We start from the raw sequence: 21037 nt of genomic DNA on the forward strand, positions 1-21037 counted from the left end.
CGTCTGCTAACTCTACTTCGTATTTCACGTCAAGGGTTTTGATAGGCATATTTAGTAGTTGGCAAAATTTCTGGTCTACAAAGGATTTATCAGCGCCAGAATCGAATAGTACTCTTGCAAATATATTATTTACGAGAAAAGTACCTGTAAGCACATTGTCGTCCTTAACCGCTTCCTTTGCATCCAAGCGAAAAACTCTCGCATTCGACTTCTTCGTCTCTTCCGCCTTCTTGGCATACTTCGGGCAATTACTCTTTATATGCCCCTTCTCATTACAATTATAGCAGGTTGCATCCTTTATCTTTCTGCACTCCACTGTCTTATGATCCTTGGACTTGCATAGCCCACAGGGTGGAGTCTTTTGTTGCGACTGTGAACCAGACGCAAACCTACACTTCCCGGAGTGAGGTTTCTTGCAGACCTTGCAGTGAGGTCTTCCATCAGCTTGCCCCTCTTTCTTTGCCTCCGACCCTCTCTTGCCCTCACCGTTTCCACGGTGCTTTTTCCCAGACTTTCGTGAGGTATCATCCTCACGCTTTCGCTTTTCAGCCTCCTTGCTCCTTTGTGCCCTCAGACGGACAACATCAAGTGTAAGAGACAAGGAGAGGTCAGTAACTGACCTGAAGGTCGTCGGCCTAGAGGCCTTCACACTGGCCTTGATTGCCGGCTCTAAGCCCCCAATGAAACGGGCAATCCTTCTAGGTTCTGGTGTCACAAGATATGGCACCAGACGTGACATAGTGTTAAAACTTGTCAGATATGCTTGACAATCCAGGTTTGTCATCACTAGTGAGACAAAATCTGCCCCTATCTTCTCAACCTCGTGCTGAGGGCAGTAGTTTTCTTTTATGAGGGCAATAAACTCCCCCCATGACATTTTGTACAAGGCAGACTTACCTGAAGCCTGCACCAGAGCTCTCCACCATGCCAGGGCCTCGCCCTTGAATGACTGGGACACAAACTTAACCACGTCCCTCTCAGCGCACCCGCTGATGTCCACTATCGTGTCCATCTCGTCTAGCCAGGTGATACAGTCAACCGCACCTTTCTCCCCTGTAAATTCACGGGGCTTACATGATACAAAGTATTTGTAGGTGCAACCCTTAGCACTTGACGCATCAGTATATTCTCTATCGCGATGAACGCTGTGCTCAGTAGACGAGTGCTTGTCGTCATCTTTCTTGGGTTCAGAGGGTGGTTTGGAGTGTGTCTTTGGTTTAGAGGGTGGTTTTAACACAGTTCTGCCTTGAGACTCAGTATTTTGACGATCAATAGCTGCCTGGACAGCATTGTCAATCAGAGCCTTCAGTTGTGCGCCCGTCAAATGCACTGACGCATTGTCATAGTCATCTTCGTTTGTGTGGCTGTTCTCTCCATTGGGATCCGCCATTGTAACTTGAATCTGTTACAGAAGATAACAAAATTTTAATTTAGAAGATTATTATATGATTGTCTTTTATGACAATTTGTCAACCATGGTACAGAGACCATATTTGGTTAACTTATTATTTCATTATATATTAGGATCTGAATATCTCCTATTTCAACTATATAAATAGTATTGGCGGCATAAAGCCTAATCATGATGATGTTTTATAATATTAGCCGAGATTCCAGAGAATCAAAGGCATAGAGAGTTGAACCGTAGTTCTTTTATCTCTTTCTGACAGAGAGTCATAGACTACCACTGCCTTTTGTCTTTATAAGACAATTATTATGGCCCATAGGCACTACACCTCTAATGGATGTCTTAATATGGTTGGCCCGTAGGCACTACATCTCTAAGGGATGTTTTAATATGGTTGGCCCGTAGGCACTACATCACTAACGGATGTTTTAATAATTCTGGCCCGTAGGCACTGCATCACTAATGGATGTTTTAATAATTCTGGCCCGTAGGCACTGCATCACTAATGGATGTTTTAATAATACTGGCCCGTAGGCATTGTATCACTAATGGATGTCTTTATAATACTGGCCCGTAGGCATTGCATCACTAATGGATGTCTTTATAATACTGGCCCGTAGGCATTGCATCACTAATGGATGTCTTTATAATATTGATCACCTTCATTGGTGATTTAACCCACGATTTATATATCATTTAGTTGGGTTTTGAAATCCTTAAAGGATTATTGTATAAGAATGACGTGCGTGATTTTAACGAATCACATCTGCCATGAATGTTAACATGCGTACAGAGGTTAACAGGGAATCAGAATCTTTTCAGTTAGGTCGTACCATCTTGACTAGATCTTAACAGACCCCAAGCTAGGTTTCACCTTTTAAGATTCTTTATTTAGGCAGATCAATATAAAAGGAATGGTTTTGATTTATTTTTATATATATTAAAACAAAACTCATAACATACATTCCAAAATCTCAAATACAATTACATATTGCCCTAAACGGGTCTTTCAAATAATACATACCTCCATAGAGGTTTTAAAATAAGTGACAAGTCCACGCAGGGACTAGTACAAGATAGGTGTCCATGCAGGGACTAAAGGTAAGTCCACGTAGGGACTGAAATACGATAAGTTGTCCACACAGGGACTTATTTCAAAGTAGAAATTACAGTAGTACTACTATTAAGGGCTAGTGGTCACGTTTCTTCTTTTTGCCCTTTAGTAGGTTCGCCAAGCCTTTGAGAAATCCTCGGTGGCTTTTCTTTTCTTCCTCGAACTCTCTCTCCACACGATCTAGTCGATGGAGTATTTCTTCCTGTTCAGGAGGAGAGAATCGTGGTTGTGGCGCTTGATGCGGAACTGGAGGTCTGGGAGGTATTGGATACCCATGAGCTGAGTAGTCCGGTGGTCCCATGTTTCCATGTGCTCCGTCAGGGTAGTGCGCATTATATCTAGCCGACACCACATATGGGTCGCGCTCATAGCCGTAGTTGTATTGTGCTTGTGACGGTTCGAACGGGTTGTAAGCCGTCGGACCCGTATAAGCAGGTATGGGTTGGTCATACCCAAATGGCGGCGAATTTCGTGCAGTTGGTGCGGAGTTCGCCTCCTGTATAGGACTTGAAGGTCCTTCTTCTTGTAGCGGCGGATAGTGGCTACTACTAGAATGTCGAGGAGTGCTGAAGTGGATACCCCCTCCTCCTCGTGTAGACATACGAGCATTTGTCCTCCTATGCCTCGGCGGATCAGGTATTACTGGTTGTGCCGGTGGCGGAGGTGGTGGCGTAACTGCCTCAAAGCGTGAATCCTCAGAGGGATCCTGTGGATGTCCCGGTTGTTGAGATGTTTGTCGAGATGGCGTGTAGTACCATTCATGTCGGTCAAACATCGCTTGGAAACTGTCAGGTCCTTGATAGGGCGTTCCATGGAAGGATGACCCATCAGAAACTTCTATCGGATGCGTGGGCGTACCACGAGCTGGTTCAGTAGGATCCTCATCTTCCTCCATGGGATCTTCAGAAAAGTGGTCTTGTGGACCTAGCGGAACGAATCCTGAAGGTTCCTGTATGTAGTCAGCCGGATTAAACTGACCTATGTAGTATGGAGTAGGGTCGTCATAATTCCGGTGCGAAACCGAACGTTGTAGAGGTATGAAGGAAGGTTGTGGGTTGTTGGGATCATTTTCTGAATCTGGCCCAAAGGAGTGCCGGTAGGATGGCGTCGAGCTGTGCGAAGTGGAATGCCTCGCGGGTTCGTAAAGGTCTCTTCGTCGTTGTGGCTCTTCGCTCCTTGTCATCGAAGGATGTCTTGTACCAGATGGTCCAGCTTCGGTATCGTGATGTGTCACGATTTCTCCTCGGCCTCTTCTTCCCCTTCCTCTTCCTCGGAATATAACAGGTGGCATTTTCCTGCTCCAAAACTTATTAAAAATCGAATCGAAAATAAAGACAAAAAGGAGTATCAATCCGAATTTGTCCTAAGTTCTTGTCTAGACTCAAGTATGTGCAATTGTGTCATTGAGATTAAACACAATGGGATAGTGTTTAATTCACTCAATGTTGGCTCTGATACCAACCTGTCACACCCTGATTTCCACGTGTCTCACCGGTGGGCCCGGTGGGGGATTACCGTGACGATGTTGGCAACAATATAGTCAAACCACACAATTATATAATGCACAGCGGAAGCAAAAGATAAATATATATAACTTCAACCTCTGATCGTAATATCAAAATGTATTACAGGGGTTGAATATATCCACAGTGGATCGTAAGTAAACATAAAGTATTGTTCCATCAGATACTGCAATCAAGCTTGCGAGGCTTATCCCGACGCTAGGGAGCTAATACCAGCCAATTTACGTTTAGGTACCTGCACTTAATCTTTTTGGGGAAAATACGTCAGTTTACACTGGTAAATACATTCAACTGACACATTTGAAAATGTTTATTAAAATTGATTTGAATGCACAAGGCACAAACTCTTTTATAACTTGGGAAAATTCATAATAAAATCTTGTGAACGTTTTACATGTTCTTTTATGCGTTCAGTAGCCCGGGTCGTGCCGGGTTAAAGATTTATAGACACACCACGTTTGCGTAAAACCGTAGTATAAAAACCAACGGCTACGTCTTTTAATTTTAATGTCGACACTTTATACCGGGTGTACGCCTACACCGGGATGTCGATGGTCGTGGCCATTTCGTAAAATGATGCCAAGGATATCCGGGACAACGGTCATTAAACCCCCCAAAGGCTTATAAGCAACAAAACTGTTTAAATGAGCCGATCATATTTAATCAATTAACCACCTAAGCGATGGAATTATATAATGCTCAATCAAGCGGTATTAATATACCGTAACCCAAGCCCATATAGGGGAAATAAGTTAAAGTATTTACCTTTGCAAGTATAAATCCTTAATTTAGATCAAGTCACCGATAGCTTTTACTGGGGCTCCTAATCTGGAACGAAGGTTTTAATTAACCTCTTAGAATCCTAACGGTCGTTATAATGGCCGTAGCCTAGACCGGTTGGTTCCGATATATATAGATATGGTTTAATCGCGTGAAATGGCGAAAACCGAGAATGGAGTATGATTTGGACCCAACAAGTTTAGTGACTTGTTTTATATGGGTTTATAGTCCATACTCTGGATTTTGGGGTTCAAAGAATATAATTTGACCCATATCGGCTATTGCACGAAAACTAGTTCCATGAGCCGTACCATGTGCGCAAATAGGCGAAACGGTTAACCATAAGTGTCCTACGCTTATTTCCTAAGTCAATATGCCTTAAAAGTATTTTGGTATCAGTAGGATACCTTCCGTAATGCCCGTAACGAGTTTAAGTTAATATTATGCCCCGTAGGGGCTTTTCGGTCATTTTAAAGACTTTAAAAGGGCTTTTCGAGTTCTACAGGAAATCTGAGTTTCCCGAACAGCTTATAAAGCTTAAAATACTTTATTTATTATTTAAAACCAGTAGCAACTGGAATCGGGTCAAAAGACCTTGTAGAACTCCCGTTTTGGCCAAAAAGGGCATATTCGGTATTTACCGAACCGTAGCCATAACCGCAGGTTATGAGCAAGGTAAAAATTATTAAAAATCTTTAAAATTCCCAAAATATTATTTTACCACAGTGGATAAAAGTTTTGGTGACGAAAACTTGGGTTAGATGGGCGTTATGCTAATTGCGCCGTTAATTACAAAACTTTCTTAAAAGTGCGCCTTTTAGCATAACTCTCATTCTAGGCCTCGGATTGACGTGAAACTTTAAGGACATGCTTATAATTTAATAAGCAAGGTTTTGGTCCGTTCACGTGTCCGAAATACTCGTTTTAATTTTAAAAGGCCGTTACGGTCAACTTTTAGGCGAATGACGGAATTGCGCAAAAGACTCGGATAACTCATGAACCGACCACAGAGGTTTATACCAACATGTGACCTGGTCCTAAGAGAGTCCTAAGGTATATTTATACCTTACTAAAACGGGTCAGAACTGAAGTCAAAGCAAAAGTCAAACTTATGCGACTTTCGGCTCCGAACCGGTTCAATATAGTAAATGATCGATTCAAACGAGCGCAAACAGGTTTATATACTTATTATCATATTTTATGATTGTCAAAACAGGTTCCATAACATATACATTACAGATTATGCATAAATCGCTAAAATAGCTTTCTGTTGACTTTTTAACCGCACGTTTGACTCGACATTTGACATAGTTAGAGTGGTGATCAGGGGGAACCATTTTAGAGGTTTATTACCCACCTAAATACCAACTCATAACCACTTTAGATTCGTCATAAGACTGAACCATTACTGATTTATTGTAAAGTCAAACCGTAGTTACGACGGTTTGGTTCTTAGCCATTTACTAAGGAAATGTGACACCACAAAGGGTTAGATCACTTACAGAAGTTGTGTTCTTGCTTATGGAGCAGAGAAAGATGCTTGGAGCTTCTTAGAATGATCAGTAGTTGTGTTTTGAGTTGTGTGAATGTTGTAACTACAACATTGCTATTTATAGTGCAAAATGAACCTCAAGATCATTCCACATTGGCCTATACTGATCATGGATCATGGGCAGGTGTCCCTAAGGTGTATGGGTCGAGTAGGGGGCGCCCATGCTTCATTAATTGAAGATTTGATCGTTCACAAGCTCCAAAAGGCAAGAAACTACAACTTTCTGCATCTGGGCGTTCCACGCGACCCGCATGGGAGTCCCCATGCTCTTTTACGCGGGCCGCCTGGGATTAAGAATCCAGGCGCGTAATTGAGGTGGCTCGCGGCCCGCCTCAACTTAAGCTTAACCTTCACGCGGGCCGCGAGAGGTTAAGATTTCAGGATTTTCAAATCCTTTTGCAATGATTGCAGAATCCAGCCATTAATAACGAAATCTTTCGTAATGATTCGACTGACCTTTCGGTTTTGAAGGGGCAACTTTGCGGTTTGGCCCTCGGTTATTTACCGATAGGGGCCTCGTGTTATTTACCCGCATTATTAAGTCCCCGGTTTATTTATTAATTATATTGGAAAGCCTTAACTTTCACTGTTGACGCTTTTAACCCTTCTTCTACGAATTCGATCGTAACTTTCTCGTTTCATATCGAAACTTCGCGAAATTCATATATATTATTTTAGTGAGGGTATAATACCGTTACAAAGTCTTTGGAACGTTAAAGGGTCACTCAGAGGTATTATTAAACATGTTGACACAGTTAACCCCTGTAGTTTGTAATCTCTCACTTTCTTCCGCGTTTTGTTTTTGTACGATCTATAATTAATTCGTTTGATGGTTTAAGCATTATTTAGGGATACTATACAGTATATTTACCCTTGTTGACATTTATAACCCTCGAATTTATATACTTTCAAGGTTTGTCAAAATTAGTCCTTTATTTATTATAGATGCCACGTGTAAACAAATGACACGTGTTAACACATCATTGGACACAAAAATTCGAGGTGTTACAGGCTAGCATAAGCTAACCGATTGAAAAGCTTGATCCCAACCGATCGGTTAGCATAAGCTAACCGATCGAACAGCAAAGAGGCCAACCGATCGGCTAGCAGGTTCCCAACCGATCGGCCAGTATACCCCAAACGATCGAACAGAAATTTGTTCCAACCGATCGAACAACAGTTTGTCCCCTCCAATCGAACAGCCCGCTCGATCCTCCAATCGAACAGCACGTTCGATCCACCAATCGAACAACCCGTTCGATCCACCAGTCGATCAGCTTGTCCGAACCATTAACACTCTAAAGCATTTGACTTGTTGACCTAACTGATCGAACAAGCCTATCCGTCACATTGTTTGAAGTGCCAACCGATTCAAAGTTCATTGTTGTAGTGTTTTTAATCGGATAGTCTAACCGTTCGGCTAGTCTAACCGATCGAACACCCTGACCGATCGACCAGCATACTGTCCGATCGATCAACCTCTCGTCCGATTCAAGTTATTGGATAAAATTTTGAACTAATTGTTTGTTTGCGTGATTGTTGTGATTCAGGTGATTCAAGAAGAAAGCATCATGGCTGGAGAATTTTTCAATACGTTCTACAACGCGTTTACCTCGGATACAGTGGAAGGTTCAAAAGTTACACCCAAAGCAATAACCAAAACGATCAAAGACAACATTAAACATGACAACTTTTATGGAACCTATTCAAAACCTCCGAAGCTGGATAACTGATGTACTAAAAAGTACATATGTTTATAGTGTATATTTTGGTCAGTTTTCAGTCGTTTTGAGTCTGTTTTAGGTTAGAACTATGATACTGCTGACGTTAAGCTTTGATTTCAGGTCCCGTAGCTTAAAGTGTTGAAAAACGAGTAAAAACGAGCAGTTCGGAAGAAAAACGGGATTCGTACGCGCGTCGGAGAAGCTGGAATTCGGAAAAGAATAAAAAAATCAAGAAATTGAGTTTAGAGGCGCCGCGTGACGCCTAGCCACCCTCGCGCCACGCGAGGGTCCTTATTTGACTGATTTTGACTTCTGGGTTTAGGGTTTGACTGATTATTACCAAGAAACTTAACTGAAAACCCTAGTTGCGAATCAAGAAACCCTAGGACGAATTTCAGAGGAGATTTTGAGCTTTTCGGAGTATTTTGGCTAACGGGAATCATCCGGTTGAAGCTTGGATCGTGAGAGTGAAGATCTTTCGGGTTTTATCTCCCGGTGTTCCTTATTTTCGCGTTTTCAATACTTTATGATGAATTCTTGTTTTGAACTTGTTTTGTTTGATTTGAACAACATGTTTCTTGGCTAAACTTAGATACTACTTAGATTTGATGAAGGTTTAATTTATGATTGGATCTTTTAACGGTTTTTATTGTTTGATTATGGATTGACTTTGAAAGTAAAGTGTTCTAGATTTTCTGATTTGGTGCGTGTGCGTATTTACTTTTGATTGTGGATTGGTTGCTGTTTCACATAGATTTTAGTGACGGTCTTTATCACATAATAGATCTGTGTTGATTATTTGCATCCTTGCGGGTTCGGGTGATCTTTGGGTAAATCGGCCGATAGCCTTAGAAACAGTAATTAAAATACAATTAGAAGTAAATATTCTGCTTAACTTGTCGCTGAGAGGCTCGGGTTAGTTATTAGGTCGCGGTGCAGTATATAGCTAATTTAGATTTTGAGAGAAGTCGAAGTTAGTTCCCTAATTGCAGTTGTGCCTAGTAAACCAAGTCAGAACCTAGAATTGCCTTAGATTATCGCGCTGAGAGGTAGATAGTCATATTAGGGCACTTTTAGAGTTGTTAGGGGACTGAGAGGAAATCTAACAGTCGGTAATCATAACAGCCTTGTAGGGTTTCCTAGGTTTCTTCCTGAGAAGGGTCGGGAAGTTTTAGCATTGAAATACCTTAAGGTTTAGTATTTAACGATCCCGGCTCCATACAACAATAAAACCGTTAGAAGTCCATTCGTAGTTAAACTGGATTCAAGTCTAGGTAGCCCTTAATCTCATCTGAAACAAAACCCTAGTTTTCGTTCGTGTTTTAGTTAATTTCAATTTAATCATAATTTTAGGATTTTAGTAAAACCCCCCCAAACACAATATTTGTTTAGTCGTGTCAGTGTCTAGTCTAAATTGAGTCGTTAACGTAATTCATAGAGTCCTTGTGGGTTCGACATCCGGACTTACTTTTCTGTGCTAGAGTCGACCGGTACACTTGCCGGTGAGTAGTTTAGTCAGGTTAAAGAGTCTAGATTTTTATTACTTGAGTCTTAATTTAGGGTAATTTTAGTTTAATTAGTTGAACTACTTTTTCCACATCAAGTTTTTGGCACCGTTGCCGGGGATTCTTGGCAATTGCGTTAACTGCTTTGTTTGGATTTCAACTGATATCGTTACGTGCTTTTTGTGTGTTTGTGAGTCGTAGGAGTCCAAGTACTTTTAGTGTCTTTTTCGTATTTCTTTGAGTCTTTTATTGGAGTTGACTTACTTGTTTTATTCTTGGTTTTGCAGTTCATGCCCCACACGCGTTCGCAGGGACCAGTGAAGCCACCAATTGACAAGTCTTCCGTCTCCACACCAATCCCTCAGGTTCGAAAACCCCCAACTTCATCTTCAGCCCTTTCTGACTCTACACTTCCATCTAAACCACCGAACTTCGACTTTACCCCTAAGTCATCACCCCACAATTCCCCACCACCCTCCCGTCACCCTAGTCCACCACCAGTTCACCAAATGGCCGAAAACCAAACTGTCCACCAGCGTTCCACCGCGGGTTTTACCGCAAACTCACCCATCACCCTCCCTAAAATCACCAATGATAAGTCTTGGCAAATTCCTTCATACATCATGACTGCCATTAACAACTCTTGTCAGTTTCACGGTCGTGATGATGAAGACGCGCCAGCACATATCAACCGTCTCACCCATCTGTGTAGCACCTTCGGCATCGAAGGTGTGAATCTTGATGCCCGCTATCTCCAAGTCTTCCCCTTTTCGCTTGCTGGCCGCGCAGCCACCTGGCTTGATTCGCAGCCGGCAGGTACTTACACCACTTGGGCTGGACTTAGAGATGCCTTCCTTGCTAAGTATTTCCCACCTGCGAAGGCCTCCCGCCTTCGAGATCAGATCCATTCCTTCAGAATGGAGCCTGACGAACCTTATCACTTAGCATGGGAGAGGTTTCAAACATTGCTCTCGCGTTGTTCCCAACATGGACTGTCGGATTGGGCCTTAGTAGAAAAATTTTATAATGGTCTTACCCCTGAGTGCAAGGCCCGATTCGACACATCCGCAGGAGGCCACCTAATGGGAAAGAAAACTGTGGCTGACTGCAACGACCTCTTTGAGAGCTTCGCTCATGCTGATATAGATCATAGTGCTACCGGCAGGAATTCCAATCCTGTGATTACCTCCTCATCTTCTCGAGGAGTGAATCAAGTCGTTTCAGACTCAAAGGTAATATCTCAGCTTGACTATATCACCAAAGAGTTGCTAGAAATTAAGAAGAAGGTAGATAGATGCGAGGTTTGTAGAGGGGGACATGACACCATAGATTGCCCAACCATCACCCTAGAGCAGGTCGAGTATTTAGCAGGTCAAAATAGGGGTCCAACTAACCCGTTCAACAATAGTAACTCTAATTGGCGTGCTAATAATTATCGCTCCTCAGGTAACCCCCCTGGTTTTCCGTCAGGTCAATACCAAAGTAGGGGGCCAGGTTTTTATTCTAGTGGGGGGTCGGGTCAAACAGGTCAATTTGCTAGTTCAGGTTCAGGGGGGCAGTTTAGAGGTGAGGGGTCAAACCAAGAGGTTCAACCTAAGAGTGAGGGGTCAGGTGGTAGTTTGTCTAGGATAGAGGACCTTCTTTCCCAATTATTGGTTAAGGATCAGGCTACCCAACGTACATTAGAGGACCATGCTACGCTCCTAAAGAATAATCATTCAAGCTTCTTAGACCTTCAAAGGCAAGTTGGGGATATTGCATGCCAGTTGCAAGAACGACCTCCCGGTCAATTTTCGGGCAACACAAGGCCCAACCCATCTGGCTCTTTGAAGGCAATTTCGACCCGTAGTGGTAGGACCTTAGGAGAGGTAGTGAGACCCGAGAGTGTTGAGATAGAAGATGAGGACCCCGTAGATGAGGAGATTGAAATGGAGGCGCCCGGTAAAGTGCAACCTAGGTTAATCCCAGAAAGTACCGCACACACCGGGGGGCCTTCGAGTGAGAAGAGTGTAGGAAAGAAACCCGTTCAGGTTGTTCCTTCACCCAATGTTGATACTTCCCGTGCTCCGTTTCCTTCCCGCCTTAAAAATCAAACTTATTCCAAAGAGTACGGGAAATTTTTAGAGATCTTTAAGCAGCTTAGGATCAACCTTCCTTTTATAGAAGCTCTTCAATCAATGCCGAAATATGCAAAATTCCTAAAAGACCTTCTAAAACGCAAGGATAGGTTAGGAGAGGTTTCTAACATCCCCCTTAGTGGAGGATGTTCCGCCGTAGTGTTGAACAAGGTTCCGGAAAAATTGACGGATCCGGGCCTTTTTACCATCCCGTGCTTGTTTGGGAGTGATACCGAGTGTAGGGCCCTAGCCGACCTAGGAGCGAGTATAAACCTAATGCCATATTCTTTGTATGAGAGGTTAGGTCTAGGAGAGTTGTCACCTACACGCATGTCTTTGTCGCTAGCCGATAGGTCCGTTAAGTATCCACGAGGCATCATTGAAAACCTTCTAGTCAAAGTGGATAAGTTCGTCTTCCCCGTAGACTTTGTCGTTCTTGATATGGAAGCCGACGAAAAGGTTCCCATCATTCTAGGACGCCCATTCTTGTGTACCGCCAAGGCCATCATCGATGTCTTCGACGGGAAAATCACACTTCAAGTCGCCGAGGAAAGGGTGACTTTCGAGATAGCACGCTCCATGGAACACCCTAGTGGTTCCGACGATCTTAGTAGTCCTTGTCATTCGGTCTATTTCATAGAGTCTTTCTTATCTTGTGTTGACCATTGCTTTGACTACATTAGTGGAGCCGACCTAGTCGAGAGTAGGATAGAGGAGGTAGTTGAGAAGGTAGAGGAGATTGTTAGTGAGAGTAAAGAGGTAGACGAGGACGAGTGGGTCCCCGAAGTGCTAGAATTGAGTGAAATTAAGAGTGAGAGTGAAAGTACTCCTATAGAGAAACCCGCCCCTTTAGAACTCAAGGTCCTCCCATCCCACTTAGAGTATGCTTTCTTAGGTGAGGGTTCCGAGAATCCCGTCATTATTTCGTCTAAGTTAGAGGAGGGAGAGAAGGGTAGGTTATTAGAGGTGTTGAGAGTGAATAGGGAAGCTATTGCATGGCGCCTTTCGGATATCAAGGGCATAAGCCCCGCCTATTGTACCCACCGAATACTCATGGAAGATGACTATAAGCCGGTGGTGCAACCTCAAAGGCGCCTTAATCCGAACATGCAATAGGTTGTTAAGAAAGAGGTTCTTAAGTTGTTAGATGCCGGGGTAATTTACCCCATTTCCGATTCACCATGGGTTAGCCCGACCCAAGTCGTCCCAAAAAAGGGTGGGATGACGGTGATCATGAATGAAAAGAACGAGTTAATCCCTTCCCGTACCGTTACCGGTTAGCGTGTATGCATAGATTATCGAAAGTTAAACGACGTCACCCGGAAAGACCACTTCCCCTTACCATTCATTGACCAAATGTTGGAGCGTCTAGCGGGTCAACAATTCTATTGTTTTCTCGATGGATTTTCGGGTTATTTTCAGATCCCCATCGCCCCGGAGGATCAAGATAAAACGACATTCACATGCCCTTACGGCACTTATGCGTATCGCCGCATGCCTTTCGGGTTATGCAACGCTCCGGCAACTTTCCAAAGGTGCATGGTAGCCATATTCCAAGACATGCTTGAGACTTCCATGGAGGTTTTCATGGATGACTTCTCGGTTTATGGCACCACTTTCGACCAATGTCTTTCTAATCTTGATAGGATGCTTAAGAGGTGCATAGAGACAAATCTTATGTTGAATTGGGAGAAGTGTCACTTTATGGTGACGGAGGGGATAGTTTTAGGACACAAGGTGTCGAGAGAAGGCATAGAGGTGGATAGGGCCAAGATAGATACAATAAGTAGATTGCCTCCACCTACTAGTGTTAAGTCCGTTAGGAGCTTTTTGGGTCATGCGGGCTTTTATAGGCGTTTTATAAAGGATTTTTCCAAAATCACACGCCCGATGACTAGGCTTTTAGAGAAGGATGTACCTTTTGTCTTCGACGAGGAGTGCATCAAGGTGTTCGACTTCTTGAAAGAAAAACTTGTTAGTGCCCCGATACTTGTTTCGCCCAATTGGAGCTTACCTTTCGAGCTCATGTGTGACGCAAGCGATTATGCCGTAGGTGCGGTCCTAGGTCAAAGAGTCGATAAACACTTTCATCCGATCTACTACGCGAGCAAAACTCTAAACGATGCTCAAGAGAACTATACCACGACGGAAAAGGAACTCTTAGCCGTAGTGTTTGCGTTTGACAAGTTTCGCTCATATCTCGTGCTTTCTAAAACCACCGTGTTCACCGACCATTCCGCTTTGCGATTTCTGTTTCAAAAGAAAGACGCAAAGCCGCGTCTTATTAGATGGATTCTTTTGCTCTCCGAGTTCGATATAGAAATTAAGGATAAAAAGGGAGCAGAAAACGTGGCCGCCGACCACTTGTCACGATTAGAGGATCCAAAGAGAGAGGAGGTTCGTGAGGATTCCATAGGAGATACCTTTCCCCACGAAACCATAGATTTTGTTAGTGCCGAGGTAGAGGGTTTGCCATGGTTTTCGGATTTGGCAAACTATTTGGCAACCGGAGATCTTGTGAGGGGTATGTCCTACCAACAAAAGAAAAAGCTTCTTAGGGAGGCTAGGAAGTATATTTGGGACGACCCTTACCTCTTTAGGATAGGTGGAGATAGAGTGCTTAGGAGATGCGTTTTAAAGGAGGATGGTTTAGACATCCTTAGACATGTGCACGAGGGTTTAACGGGGGGCCATCACGGAGCGAATGTGACGGCACAAAAGGTTTTCGATAGTGGGTTTTATTGGCCAACGGTAGTTAAGGATGCCGTAGAGTTTGTTAGGACTTGTGACCGTTGCCAACGTACCGGCAACATCTCATCCAAGGATGAAATGCCTCAAAATCCCATCCAAGTCTTGGAAATCTTTGACGTTTGGGGCATTGACTTCATGGGACCTTTCCCATCCTCTAGTGGGAATAGGTACATCCTCGTGGCCATTGACTACGTTTCGAAGTGGGTCGAAGCTCAACCTTTGCCCACCAATGATGCCCGAGTGGTGGTGAGATTCCTTAAGAAGTTGTTTACGCGTTTCGGAGTCCCTAAAGCTATCATAAGTGACCGTGGCACGCATTTTTGCAATTCCGCCATGGAAAAGGCACTTGCACGCTACGGTGTCACTCATCGTCTTTCTACCGCGTACCACCCGCAAACTAGTGGCCAAGTAGAGAATGCTAACCGAGGGGTGAAGAGAATCTTAGAGAAAACGGTAGGAAAAAGTAGAAAGGATTGGTCGGAAAAGCTCGACGACGCTTTGTGGGCATTCCGTACCGCCTATAAGACACCGTTAGGCACAACACCCTTTATGATCGTGTATGGCAAAGCTTGCCATCTTCCGGTAGAATTAGAGCATAGGGCGTTGTGGGCATTAAAAACCGCAAACCTTGACCTTACCGAAGCCGCAAGGAGGAGATTCTTCCAGATTCATGAGTTGGAAGCATTGAGGGATGCCGCTTATGAAAGATCATGGAGTATCAAGGAGAAAACTAAGGCATTGCATGATAGGCGGTTGAGAGGTTTGAAAGATTTTAAGGTAGGTGATAAAGTACTTTTGTTCAACTCACGGTTGAAATTGATAGCAGGAAAATTGAAATCGAGGTGGAGTGGCCCGTATGTGGTGAAAGAAGTGTTTCCATACGGCACGGTTGAGCTATACGATGAGGTCGACAAAGGTGTGTGGAAGGTAAACGGCCATAGACTGAAACATTACTTGGGAGGTCCTATTGATACTACTGAAGAGGAAGAAATTCCTCTAGAGGACCCACCTACCTTTGCCGAACAGTGAGCGCGAAAAGCTTCGCGTGTAGAGTATGTACCGTTTGTAAATTTCTTAATTTTTCGTGTTTTTCATAGTTTTTTTGTAGTTTTTCGGTTTGTGTTTTGTGTCGTTGAGAATTTTGCAGGTTTCATCATCGCTACGGAACGGAGAATGCACGAGAAAAGAGATCCCAGGTAAGTGTTTTAAACACTTAGAAAAAATTTTGAGGTTTTTGGTTGGGTTGGGAAAGAGTTGAAAATTTTTCTAAGGCATGAACAAGAATTTTTCACGCAACATTCTGCCAAAAACAGACCCTCGCGCGACGCCTAGCTCCTTCGCGTCACGCGAGGGGTTAAGGGTTCAAATTAATTGTTTTCAGAACCGCCGCGTTACGCGAGGCCTGGGTGACACCCTGTCGCGTCACGCGACGCCCCCCTGGACCTTTTGAAATCGTTTTAAAGTTGAACCTGTTCGCTGAAACCCATTCTTTCTCCCTTCCAAACCCTAAAACGCGAATTTCACCATTTTCACCATATCTCACTCGTTTTTTCACCAAATCGCTCCATTTTTCTTCCAGAATCACCACAATCACGTCCCCTACAATCTTAGCCATCTATTTCACCCGATTTCTCACCCCATTTTCACGATTTTGGGCAAATCCGTGTGCAAAAAGTTCAAGACCTCATTTTTCTTGTTCAATCCGATTCCAAGGTATGTTTCTTGTAATTTCTCACTAGTAGGTAGCTTTATTGCCTTGTTTTAGTGTCGGGTCAGTCTTGTCTTGGTGTTAGGGTTTGTGTAGGGTCTTAAAGTTAGAATTTTTGCTCCTCTTTGTCATGTTAGTGGTATGTGGGTGGTAAGGTTTGGATGTTACATACAAATCGGGTCTGCGGATGGTTCGGGTTGGTTTGCTTGAGGTTGCTTGGCACGTTTGGGGTATGTTTGGACCACTACGCATCATGTTTAAGCTTTGCGGGTTTGTTTGGGTGTAACTATGGATTTTTGCTAAAAAAAAATAAGTTTTTGAACTGATTTTTGCAAACGAATTTAGTTTCCTTAACAGATTTTGTTGCTTCAAATGTTATGTTAAGGTTTAAAATGTCCAACTCTCACGTGTTTTCGCCTCAAGTGTAGGGATATTTTGGCACTTATGCTTAATTGAGGACAATTAAAGTGCCGGGAGGAGATAGTGTACATTGAGTCGTAGTTCGTTCGAGTCGTGAGTCTAGAAGTGTTTTTAGGATAGTAGTTTGAGTCTAGTGTCGGGTTTACTTATATGCATGTACAAGTTCACAACTTTTTGCCCGTACTCAATCTCCATTCGGGCGAAAGGATGTGTAACTTACGCCTTTGTAAACGGTAACCCTTTTTTTTCGAAATTAGCCGCGGACGAAATGCTATACGGCTAGTTCTTTATTGTTTTTCTTTTTCTTTAAAAAAATATAAAAACACAAAAAAATTAAAAAAATTAAAAAAGACCAAAAATAGCTCGTGGTACTAATAATCTGCATTGTTTTCTTGTCAAATATGTCTTGTTTTGCAGATCATGTCAGGTGCAGGATCCTCGTCCAACCCAAGGAAGAGAAGAATCAAGTATCGTGGGAACGATAGGAGAGTGTACGCCAAGATTGACAAGTTGAGTGATCATCCGATGTTAGACTTTGATGAAGATACTGAAGAAAGGGTTAAGACGAAAAAGTATGTGGTAACCCAAACTTTGGAACATCGGATCATAGATTGGGAATGGTTGGAGAGTATGGGGGCGAGTGAACGGGTCAATGAGTTGCTAGGACCAAGGTTGCGGATGGTTATGGATGCGTGTGAAGAGACGCAATATACCGAGCTTACTATAGAGTTCCATTGTACCTTCCGTCACAAGGAGGGTGCATTTTCTGAAGCTAATGCGGTATCATTTTCGTTGGGGAGGAATTTGTACGAGATGACTATACCCCAATTTGGGGTGGCACTGGGTTTGTATTCGTCGGAAGAGGTCGCGATGGAAGAGTTCGTGAATGGGCTTCGGGGTGTGTTTAACTATAATAGGCCGAAGAGTTTGGGCCCGACAGAGTTGGGTGAATTTTGGGGTTCGATCTCGACACAGTCGTTCGCGCACACGAACCTTATATCATCGGTTCGTGACCCGATTTACAGGTATATTTTAAAGATGTTAGCGACGACTGTGGTGGCGAGAAAGTCGGGGGAGAACAAGGCAAATTGGCTAGATATCTTTGCCTTGATGTGTATGGTGGAGAAGCGGAACTGGAATTTGGCTAGCTTCTTCGCGTGGTCATTCAATAGGCCTCGTCGGGGAGGTAAAAGGGCTACTTTGGATATGGGCCCTTACATCACTAGGTTGGCAAGGAACATTCGGGCCCTCACAAAGTACAAACTTACTGAGATGAATGTGGGTATGCCTACAGTTCGTTGGGGTGTTTTGGACCTTCAGTTGGCGGGTATTCTTACCCAATCTGATCCACCAGAGTGGAACCATAAGGTTGGAGCTCCCCCACAGAGACAGCCGGTACCTCGAGAGAGGCGTGCGGTCCCTCCACCACGGCCGGTTAGACCGCCGAGACCCAACCCGTTCACTCCCGAGGCTGCTTTTGACTACACCCAGGAGAGGTTGGATCAGATGGACAGTAGGATGCGGGTGGACCAGCAGTTGGTGATGCAGAGCCACCACAGGCAGGATGATATGCTCCGATACATGATGTCAGGTATGGCACTTAATGCACCGGTACCACAGCCTTTTGCCGGACTATTACCTCCACCAGTTTATGGAGGCGACCAGCAGGCCCCGTATGTGTATGGTCAGTACCCGGGGTATGACCAGTGGGGAGGTCAGAGTGGGTATGCCTACAGTGGTCAGTTTGGTTGGCAGCAGGCCGGCGGTTCAGGTATTCAGCAGATGGAGGAGGATTCTGGGGATGATGAGGAGTGATGGAGCGGATGGACTGAAGCAGCATATATCCTTTGATATCTTTATTTTTTTTTGTTTATGCTGTTTTGGTAGATTCGATATGGTTGTACTAGCAGACATATTTTTAATTTCTGTTTGAACTTGGGATGTTGGTACGTTGAACGTTTGTAGTAGTTGGTTTGGTATGCTATGTTGGTTTTAGGTTGATGATTTGGAGCCGCTTTCCGTTCGTGTGTGAGGGAGTTTGGTACTATTTGCAGAGCATGTTCGGTATTGGAGGGCTATGTGGAAACGACTGGCACTTTGACAGTCTCACATATTGAGTTAAGTCGTTTTCCTTCTTTTTGTTGTTGTTGTATTTTTATTTCGTCATCGAGTCTAGTTCGTTAGTTCGTTATTTTGTTTTTTTTAGGTAGTTGTTGAGTCGTATTTTCGTTCTTGCATTAGGGACAATGCAAATCTCTAAGTGTGGGGATGGGATACATGTAAATATTGAGTCTTTATTATTATAAAAAAAATAAAAAAAAAATTGAAAAATCAGAAAATGTCTTTCGAAATAAAAAGAAGTTTGCAAAATAAAGCGGAAAATGATAGAAAAAATGAATTTTTGCTCGGGTTCAAATAATTATAATATGAGATCTAAATAAACCGAGTTTGCGTCTAGTTTGGGATATGTGGATAGGCCCGGGTTTTAGTTCTAAGTCCCTTTGAGTTAATATACCTTAATTGTCGGTCTGCTAGTGGGTTCTCGCCTGGGAAATATGGGAAACTAAAACTGGCAAAAATAGTATAAGGGATGCCGTTATAAGCTAAGATAGTTAGAGTTTTTTTATCATATCTCGCTGAAAAAAAAATAAATAAATAAAAGTGAGCTAGAAACTAAATGAAAGTAACACAGGCCTATGTAATCTGTGGTTGGGGATAGCGACTCTACAGCCGGAATGCCTCTGGGATGTGTGAAATCGAATTGCCGAATAAAAGTATCGAAACCTATGTAATCTGTGATTGGGGATAGCGACTCTACAGTCGGAATACCGCTGGGTTAGGGAAAGCATCGTCTAGTCTCACGAATATAAACTTGAAAAAAAAAAGCAAGCTGAAAAATAAAAAAAATGAAAAATGAAAAAAAAATATAGATTTGATTTCAAACTCTCTTTATCTTGGTATAAAACGGTTAGGAATTGGTCAAATGATCGTTCTTTTAGTCCTATAAGCTTGAGTTGGGAGTAGGTGGACTGTTGATTCTAGTGTGAGACCCTAGGTGGATTGACCGCACTTAAATTAAATTCACATGATAAGGGTTTGGGATTGGATTCGGGTTTAGAGTGGATAAAGTATATTCGCAATCGCAGCTAACGCAAGCTTTGGTTTTAATTAATTGTACCTATACTTTTGACCCGAGTAATTGTTCGTTTCTGATTCCGTTGCATAATTCTTTTTCGAGGACGAAAAAAGAGTAAGTGTGGGGATGTTTGATGTACTGAAAAGTACATATGTTTATAGTGTATATTTTGGTCAGTTTTCAGTCGTTTTGAGTCTGTTTTAGGTTAGAACTATGATACTGCTGACGTTAAGCTTTGATTTCAGGTCCCGTAGCTTAAAGTGTTGAAAAACGAGTAAAAACGAGCAGTTCGGAAGAAAAACGGGATTCGTACGCGCGTCGGAGAAGCTGGAATTCGGAAAAGAATAAAAAAATCAAGAAATTGAGTTTAGAGGCGCCGCGTGACGCCTAGCCACCCTCGCGCCACGCGAGGGTCCTTATTTGACTGATTTTGACTTCTGGGTTTAGGGTTTGACTGATTATTACCAAGAAACTTAACTGAAAACCCTAGTTGCGAATCAAGAAACCCTAGGACGAATTTCAGAGGAGATTTTGAGCTTTTCAGAGTATTTTGGCTAACGGGAATCATCCGGTTGAAGCTTGGATCGTGAGAGTGAAGATCTTTCGGGTTTTATCTCCCGGTGTTCCTTATTTTCGCGTTTTCAATACTTTATGATGAATTCTTGTTTTGAACTTGTTTTGTTTGATTTGAACAACATGTTTCTTGGCTAAACTTAGATACTACTTAGATTTGATGAAGGTTTAATTTATGTTTGGATCTTTTAACGGTTTTTATTGTTTGATTATGGATTGACTTTGAAAGTAAAGTGTTCTAGATTTTCTGATTTGGTGCGTGTGCGTATTTACTTTTGATTGTGGATTGGTTGCTGTTTCACATAGATTTTAGTGACGGTCTTTATCACATAATAGATCTGTGTTGATTATTTGCATCCTTGCGGGTTCGGGTGATCTTTGGGTAAATCGGCCGATAGCCTTAGAAACAGTAATTAAAATACAATTAGAAGTAAATATTCTGCTTAACTTGTCGCTGAGAGGCTCAGGTTAGTTATTAGGTCGCGGTGCAGTATATAGCTAATTTAGATTTTAAGAGAAGTCGAAGTTAGTTCCCTAATTGCAGTTGTGCCTAGTAAACCAAGTCAGAACCTAGAATTGCCTTAGATTATCGCGCTGAGAGGTAGATAGTCATATTAGGGCACTTTTAGAGTTGTTAGAGGACTGAGAGGAAATCTAACAGTCGGTAATCATAACAGCCTTGTAGGGTTTCCTAGGTTTCTTCCTGAGAAGGGTCGGGAAGTCTTA

Source organism: Helianthus annuus, chromosome 16, assembly GCF_002127325.2.
Source record: "Helianthus annuus cultivar XRQ/B chromosome 16, HanXRQr2.0-SUNRISE, whole genome shotgun sequence".
Lineage (NCBI taxonomy): Eukaryota > Viridiplantae > Streptophyta > Magnoliopsida > Asterales > Asteraceae > Helianthus > Helianthus annuus.